This window comes from Cupressus sempervirens, chromosome 5 (assembly GCF_028749045.1).
Source record: "Cupressus sempervirens isolate cs-2001-9-10 chromosome 5, ASM2874904v1, whole genome shotgun sequence".
In the NCBI taxonomy this organism is placed as follows: Eukaryota; Viridiplantae; Streptophyta; class Pinopsida; order Cupressales; family Cupressaceae; genus Cupressus; species Cupressus sempervirens.
In genome coordinates this window covers 273517406-273527154 of record NC_143122.1, presented here as the reverse complement: position 1 = coordinate 273527154, position 9749 = coordinate 273517406, and the positions used below count along the sequence as shown (strand labels likewise).

Sequence of the window (9749 nt, the reverse complement as noted above, 5' to 3'; positions counted from 1 at the left end):
GCTACATTCTGGCCTTTAGGGCTACGAGAGTGATAGAGAGATGGAGAGGAAATCATAGAAGTTTCTTGAGGCACACGAACCCAAGTAGCTTGGACCTCCAACTGCTAGGTCCCCTGCGACACAGGGTTTGAAATAGGTGATGGGACAACAATGGGAACCTTTGGTGTCGTGCGCATAAGATGAGCCACACTGGAGCTGGGATGACTAGGTTCTTGAGAAATAGGGCTTAGCTTAGCAACACCCTTACCCTTTGTGACAATTGTTGTCCACTCATCTTTTTTAATGGTCAGAGCTAGCTTGGGTTCCTACACCAAAGAACGATTATGCTTAAGAAGAGGACAATCCTTTATCTTATGGCTAGCAGATTGACAATGAAAGAAAGTATTTGGGAGATTTAGGTAAAGCACATTTTGGGTAAAGGTGGTAGCACCAATATGAATTTCCACATGAATTATTTAAGGTCCCTAGAGAGGTCAACCTAAACATAGCCCCTCCACTGAGGGCGGGCATTAAAAAATTTGTCCAATTCCATGAAAATCACTTTGCCCATAGTTTGGGCAATTTTTAGGAGAAAATACCAGCAAGGGATGGGCAACCCAAGGAACTCTATCCAAATTGGAACCCTAAGTTTGAGGTCATCCGAGATGCAAAAGTGTCAAAACCATCTCTAAAAAACAAGCAACAACGAGAAAACTATCCATGACCCATGGCTAAAAATTCTCTTAGCCTAGGAAGGGTTACCAAAACAAAACAAAAAAAAGCCCTTAGTGACGTTTTGAATCCCTTCAAGGAAAATCCCCTAGGGGGTCCAAGCCTCGGATACCCATTCATGTAGTTTGCTTTCAAATGGAGTGCAACCCACAGAATACCCAATAAGGGTTTGGGTTTCTAGCCATTGACAAGAAGATTCAAAAGCAGAAATATTCAAAACCAGGTCAGGAGAAGAATTACCTCATGAAATACTTTGGGCACAAATTTGCATGGGCATTTGCTTGGTAGGGCCATTTTTGCATGCAGCAACAACTCCAGCACCAATAACAACTATTGGGCCAAAGAGGGTTGAGGTCATTATATTCTAAAGTAAATTCTTGCACTAAATGCAGAATGATAGACAATAAGGTAGAAAGGGCTCAGACGCAAACCGTACAAACCCTAGCAGAGCTCATTTCTTGAATTCTTCTTTCAACACACCCTAATTCCAAGAGCATTTGGGTGATATCTTCGATGAGTTTTATTTAAGTTTGCATGACTTATTTTTTAATTTTTTGCATTGATGAACTATTTTATATTTTATATATTTAATTGTTCACATTCTCGTGAATAGGCGGGCGAAGAATTTTAAAACACAATTCAAAAGTTTGTGCAAGAATGGGGCCCACATCTTTGTTATCTTTTGATTCTGTTAAGGTATGGCAATGTATATCATACATATTTTGCATGCATAATTTAGTATGGAATGCATTTCTTTTCATCTACCATGTCACTTTTTGCATCTGGACAGATGGCGCCGAGAATTGATAGTTACAAGTACAATTGTTTTTAATGTCTTCCTATGCATTTGAATGTTGCATTTTCTTAAGACATACAAAAAGTACAGTAGATCCTTGCTATAATTTTAACTCTTTCAAAATGGATGTTACTATGTACAAGAATGACTTATATACTAATATATGTATAAATATTGTACCTAATTTAACGTAAACCTTTATTTATGTTTTCAAATCAAACACCTATCAGCATCAAATGCTAGTTAATTTTAACTAAGCAAAAAATACTGTTGTCAGAATTAGAATATGATATATTGAAGTCATTATAGGGTCCAATAGATTATCATATCATCTATTAAAAAATTTCATGAACAATGGGATCAACAATCAAATTGCGAGTTGGGAAGTTGTACAATGCGTCGAACATATGATAATGACTAGACAATCGATTGGACATTCACCTAACTTCACATCGTAATAATTGTCTATTGATTAAACAATCAATTGAGAATAATAAGTAATTCTTCACATGGAAATTATTGATATTTGTTCGTAAAGTTGCTCCAATTATTTTTGAATGTAGTGAAAGAAAATGGAGGCAGAGACATTTAGAAACCATTTAATACACAAAAGGCATCATTCACGTTTACTATGAAGAATTTGATAACCGGAATTTCCATGTTTCTGTGCCCATGATTTTTCTATAAATTGACAAAGTTTGTATTAGATGAGGCAAACTATGGCTTCTTCAGAGTCTTCCATGGAAGCACATCTCAAACTCTATGAAATCATTCTTTCAGCAGCCAAGCTAATGGCCCTTCAGGCTGTTGTTTTACTTAACATTCCTAACATTATTGCCATCCATGGTGGTGATGATCCCCTCAGTGTAAAGAAAATTTCTTCACATATTTCTATTTCCACCAACAAACTTGCCCATAGCTAGTACCTATTTAGAATCATGAGGCTTCTGGCTTCCATTGGTATTTTCACAGAAGAGAGCATAGTAGATTATGGTGGCACTCCCCAGTTCAAGTATGGCCTCACTACCCTCTTTAAGTTTCTTGTCAAAAATGGTGCCCAGCAATCATGTGCACCTATTCTGTTGGTGAGTAATGTGAAGTGTGTGGTAGATGGTTATCAGTATCTACATGACTTTGTCATAGATGGTTGTCATGCATTCATGGAAGCCCATGGGATGAACTTATTTGAGTACATGAGCACCAATCCTGAACCAAACAATATTTTCAATGAGGGCATGGCTAGTGATACTGGCCCTTTAATGGCATTTGTGGTGAAGATTTATGAGGGGTTTAAGAGCTTCAAGAGTGTAGTCAATGTTGTAGGAGGAATAGGCTTTGCAATATCTGTAATTGTGTAAGAATATCCACACATTCATGGCATCAATTGTCACAAATCAAATCTTGACATGCTTTTTATATGGACTTATTATGTGATTGACCTTTTGACTAAGACTATGTATGACTCGACTTGAGTAGGATACTTTATAGACTTTGATTAGAATTTTATCATATATGTTATTAGATGGTAATGTTAATTTATTTTGTCATTGTGATAAGTCGTTATATGCTGCGCTTATGAGATATTGACTTTTGACTTTTCAAATTCTTTATATTTCCGCATATTGTTCCATATCTTGAAGTTTTTTTGCTTATGTGGCAATAGTTGTGATTTTTGAACTTTACTTCAATTTCGACCTTCCTCATGTCATAAGTACTACTCATTCCATACAAGGTCAATAAAAAATTTCTATCTCTAAGCTTTCATAGATTCTCAACAATGAGAACTTGCATGCTAGCAATTAGAGCATTGGAGGATGCTTGCAAATTTCACCACGAATACAAACGTCTTCTACAGTTTTCTGTTATTCATAGAAATTAATTAACTTTGTAGGAATAGAGAACATGGAGGGTAATATGTTCAATAAGATTCCTTCAGCAGATGCCATTTTTATGAAGGTATTTATACTTTTAAAAGTTGTTTTTATTGAAATTCAAGTTATGTTTTCAAATGGTGATGTAATGAAATGTTTCATTGTTATGTATTTAGTGGATTTTGCATGATTGGGATGATGAACAATGTATGAAAATTTTAAAGAATTTTCATGATGCAATATCAAAAGATGGGAAGGTATTATTTGTTGATGTCATCATTGAGAAAAAAGGAGCAGTCAAGAGATAAGCTGAATTACTGTTTGATATCTTAATGATGGTTACTTGCATAGGCGGAAAGGAAAGAATAGAAAAGGGATTTGAGAACTTGTTTTAAAAAGCAAGATTTTAAAATTGCAAAATCTTCAAATTACCTTTTCTTCAAACACTTATAGAAATTTCCATGTAATAAATATAAATTTATAATAAACACGTTCCAAGTAATAATGAATAAGATCTTGTATGTGACAATACATTATGTTGTATGTGGGCATGTTCTACTACACATAATTGAAAAAAATCAAAATTTTATTTGTAGTTTTCTAAAGAACAATAAGTTGGAATTTGTGTATAACAAAAATATTGTGTTGTATGTAGTATCTTCCACTCACATAATTGAAATCATGCAATATTGTATTAGTATAAGTTAGCACTCTAAACATCAATGAAACAAATGAGTTATTTAATGTTGATAAATAATATGTTCAAGAAAATTTAAATAGCAATATAACAATGCAATTGTATGCAATATGAGTAATACTTTTATGTTCTTTTGATTTTGTATATTTTTAAATTAAAAGATACATAGAAGGAAGGTTCTATTTTTTATAATTTTGTTCAAAATTTATTATATATTTTTCATTAAAATTGTATATTTTTAATTATCCCTATAAGTTAAGCTATATTACTATAAATTGCATGACCATTGAAGATTGAAAAATATTTTCATTTTCATGAAAAATATAGAATATAAAGAACTTTATAATCTTGATAATATATTAATTTCCCTTCTAAGGTTTCATAGGCATCAAAATAAAAGTTATCAAGTACAAGTATTTGGTGGAAAAATATTTTCTATAATCTTATCAAGAAATTTGTGTATAAAAAAATGTGCCTTGGATTGCTTAAAAAGGACTTTCATCCATTTCTTTAATAAGAGAAAACATATAGAAAATAGACTTTCAAAATTCTTCCAATATTATAGAGATGCTTTTAAATAAAACCTTTCAAATAGGCTTTGCACAGTTAAGTTACTCTTTGAGCAAGAAAGAAGTTAAACCTACATTTTTTGCAACATTGATTTTTTGAAGTATTAAGTAATTATTTATTTTAAAATGAATGTAGGAGCATTTTATGAGTTGTTGTAATTGTGCTAAAAACTAAATATTTTTAAGCTTACCATTTTCTAACATAAATTTATTCAATTTTTCTATAAGGTGTGAAAGACCATTGAGAATACATATTTATAGAAAATAATATGCTATCAAATATGTAGTTATGTAAAATCTATATTTGGAAATTTTGTATCATCATCATTTTTTTTCTTATAAGTTGGAAATGATAAAGAAAATGAATATATTGTTCAGAGAACATGGGACTATGTATGGAGAAATTTGAATCAAGGAAAGTAAACATAAGTTCATCACATAACCTAACACCTTAAAGAGAAGTCTAAGTGAATAAATCCCAACTCTAATGTAAATAGATCTAGGAAGATTAGTGTTAACCAAATGATGAAGGGGCACTAATATTAAAAAGTATCTAATATGATAGAATTAGAGAAATAATTCAAGATCCTTATACCCCTTAATGTAGAAAAATATACGAAATAAAATTAGAATACCAGATTTATTAAGTAGATGTGTTGAAATAAAGAAGGTAATTGAAGGACTAGCCTTAAGAATGAGGATCTTTAGATTTGATTTCTTGATGTTTTGTGCAACTCAGACTAATGAATAATATAATCCCCAAACCTCAAATAATATCATTTTAAAACTCAAAAATTGTTTGGCTATTTGGCAAAGTCCACTTTTCTCTATAGGAATGACTTTAGGTCGTAGGGAAGAAATATGTGTTGGAAGTATTAGAGTTCTGAGAAGGGGGGTGAATCAAAACTCACTGATTTTAATCAATTTTTAGATTCTAAGTTTAAAGATTCAAGAAACTGAATGCATTCAAAACTTATTCAAATAAATAAGATTCATCATGCATAAATATAAAACATGAACTAACAGAAGATAGAGACACATATTTTGCTGAGTGAGAAACTCTCAAAATTTCTCAAAAAAGATTCGTCATATGGAGAAAACCCACTCCACGAATGTATAATCTTTATTGAGCTTCAACTCCTTTACAATCTACAAAAGTAATTGCTCAAGGTGTTAAACCCTTTATATCTTTTGCTATTTGTTTACAATCTCACATACACATATACATGTATATGCTACATCTATACATGTAGGTAAGCTTATAATATAGCTTTCAGATTACAACTCTTCACAAGTTTTCTCAAATGTATTTTTGTCTCCTTTTCAATGATCTTTCTCACAGACATATTTCAGATTTTACAATGATCTTTTTAAACAGAGATAAAATTTGAAATAAATCAGTTACACAAAACCAACTGAACTAGTTAGGGACGTTCAACAAAAAACACTTATGAAATGCTACTTTTTAAAAACCAACTTTAATCAGTTATGCCTCGGATTCGTTCATGTCTTTTGAAGAAACTAGTCATATAAACTTCAAACTGTGCAAGTAGGATTTTGCACTTGAAATTCTCAAAGGATTCCTTTTAAACAAAAAAAATCTTCAAAAATGCCATTTTAGGGTTCGAACCAATAACCCTATTTGTCTTGGAACTTCATTTGAAAATTGAAACTGTATCAAACAAAAGATTTTGCCTCTAAAAAATAGTTTCAAACATTCTACATTTGTTTTTGCCTTTTCTTTCAAAATTATTCAAAATAATAGCCATTAGGGTTTATAAGAAAATACCCAAAAAAAAATTCTTTTGAAAACAAATGAAACCCTTCAAAACTTGCCATTTGAAGACTGATAAAAAATCTTTATCTTTGAAACCAGATTCAAAAAAATTCATGAAATGCTTCATACAACAACGAAAAATTTGTCTTTAAAAAACCTTTATTTTTCTTTCTTTTGTTTTTCAAAAAACTCATTGTATTTTCCTTTCAAGATAGAAAGAAATTTTCAAACTTTGTTTTCAAAAACTAAAACTAGATTTGAAAAAAAAATTCATATAGGAAAACATTAGAAAAATTTGCTTAACCTTATTCCTCCTTTTTAAAATTTCATTTTTGGGAATAACAAACTTCAAATTGTTTGAAGACATTCCAAATTTTTACCTTAATCCTATTAAAGAAAAGATTCTAAATAGACTGCAATGATATACCTATAGCTAGGTAGAGCATACTTGAAGCTATTATTTTTATTTTTACCTCCATTGTTTTTGAAAACCCTCATCACAGTTTTGAAAACCCTTTTACATTCTTTTGCATTATTCTGCCTTAGCCATTCATGCATGCACAAGATAGAAATAGATAAGTATTTATTCAAATAGAAATCATGAAGAACCTTACCCATTTTTTATCAAAAGGAAACTTGTTCAACCACTTTCACAAACCATTTCATGCAGTCAAAGATCATTTCATCTTAACAAAGAAAGCACAGATCTTCTCAAAACAACTTCATATGCCAAAATATGTTTGTAGGAAGAAAGAAAATTTTTCAATAATTTATACTTGTCACACTTTCATTTGCATAGAGAAAAAGTTAGAAAAGTCTTTCATAGGATTGAAATGAAACACCCACAAACAAAACCAAATCATAAGTCCCTTTGAAATCTGCCATACCATTTTGACATTTGGAGAAACATGTAGGTTGATATTAAATGTCATGTAATGATCATGTTAGTAGTTTACGATCTTCTTTACAATGCTTCCATCAAAACAACATTCAAGGTTTCCTTTCAATTCTGCCTTTGTTTTATGTGTGCCACATTTTCAAGACTTTGCTAATAACTTTCCACATATACCATGTTTATCACCTATAATATTGCTTCGACATATGTCGTATTTACCACCTTTTAATATTACCTTGCATTTTGCCAACTTTTTGAATTGCCATCATGGTCAATGATCTCTACCATTTTTTGAGGCAAAAATTTTCACCATCTCATATATACAAGGTGAAACATAAAAACTTTGAATACAAATTTCATCTCATATATACAAGATAATGAACAGAAATGCAAGAAGATTATTTTCATGAACAAGGAGTGTTGACCACACAAATGCTGATCACATAATGTTTTGAATCTCAAAAACTGAACACTAATACTAATATGAATGCTGATCACACAAACTGATAATGTGAATACTGACAATCATAAAACAATGTTGATAATGATAAACAACTCTGATATCTCCCCCAAAAATTTTGCGTCAAAAAATTTGACCATCTACTTTTCATGAAAAAATTTTGTGAATATGAGAAAAAACCTAATACAAAATTTTTATTGGCAAAGATCTTATATCAGCATTGATTGGGAGAAAACTCCCAATTGAGTTCTTGACTTTTCAAACAATTCCCTAGTTAGAGCTTTGGTAAAAATATATGCTACATGTCCTTGAGTAGGCACATAGATTAACTTGAATTCATTATTAAAAACTTTATCTCACAAGAAACGAGGTTTAATGGTGACATGTTTTGTGTGTGAGTGCATTACTAGATTTTTTCTTAATTAAATAGTACTCATTGTCACACATGATAGAAATGGATTTTCAAACCTAAATACCTAAATTAGATAGCTGATAATCCATCTAAATCAACAGACTACAACATGTTGTAGCAGCAAAAAATTCAGATTCACAGGTAGACAAAGTGACACAATCTTGTTTCTTACTATGCTAGGCAACTAAAGTATCATCAAGGAAGAAAGATGCACCACTAGTGCTCTTTTAATCATCAGATCCACCCCAATTTGAATCAATATAACCAAAAAGTGTAAAATCATTACTGTGAGGATACCATAAACCAAAATCAAGTGTTCCTTGAATGTATTTCAGTATTCAATTCAGTGCATTGAGATTAGATTATTTTGGATCAGATTGAAATCTTGAAACCATACATATTTCTTGCATTACATCAGGTCTAGATGCTATAAGATATAAAAAAACTTCCAATCATGGATCTATAAAAATTTTGATTTATAAAAGGTGAGTTATCATTCTTTATTAGTTTGTAGTCCGTCTTCATAGGAGTACTTACTGGTTTACAGTCAATCATATTAAACTTTCTCAACATTTCTTTTGCATGTTTAGTTTGAGACAAAAACAGTCCATGTTCAAGCTGTGAGACTTGCAAATTGAGGAAAAATGTGAGCACACTCAACAGTGACATTTCAAACTCAGATTCCATAATTTAAAAAAAATGTTTTTCTGATTCATCATTAGTAGACCTGAAAAATAATATCATCCACATAGATTTCTACTGCCAAAATGTCATCATTTATAACTTTGATACACAAAGTGCTATATGCTTTTTCACAATAAAATCCATTTGTAATTACATGTTTATCCAACCTAGAATATCAAGCTCTAGGAGCTTGTTTTAAGCCATATAAAGTGTTTTTGAGTTGGTACACATAATCAGGTTTTTCAAAAGATTCAAAACCTTTTGGTTGTTCCATATAGACTTCCTCTTCAAGATACCCATTCAAGAATGCAGTTTTGACATCCATTTGGTAAACAGTGAATTTTTTATAACTAGCATATGCAAGGAAGATTTTGATTGATTCCATCCTTGCAACTGGTGCAAAGGTTTCACCAAAATCAATTCCTTCTTCCTAAGCATAACCTTTGCATACAAATTTGGCTTTATTTTTTATTGCTTTTCCATCTTCATTCAGTTTGTTATGGAATACCCATTTTCCACCTATGACATTTTTGTCATTAGGTCTAAGAACAAGTTCTCAGGTCTTTTTTTTCTCACTTTATTTTATTTCCTCCTAAATATCATTTTTCCAACAAGAGTCTGATAAGGCTTTAGTAACATTTTTTGGTTCAAAATTTGATATGAAGCAAAAAATGTCCAGCAATGTTTGCTTGTTCATCTATTTTGGCTTTTCTTCTAGTTAAGATCCCTTTTTCTACATCCCCAATAACTTGAGACTGAGGATGTCTCTTAGCAATTATTCTAGAAGATGTTTTTATTTTTGAACTAGTACTTGTTACATTGGGACTTGAATAGTTTTCTGGTTCAGTTTCATCTGTAATTTTAGTTTCAACATTTT

At 31.1% G+C, this 9749-nt stretch overlaps 1 pseudogene; it reads left to right on the top strand.

Annotated features, from left to right (window-relative positions):
- The first annotated feature begins 2226 nt into the window (after window positions 1-2226).
- On the top strand, window positions 2227-3845 carry LOC149555635 (caffeic acid 3-O-methyltransferase 1-like; annotated as a pseudogene).
- Window positions 3846-9749: the final 5904 nt, after the last annotated feature.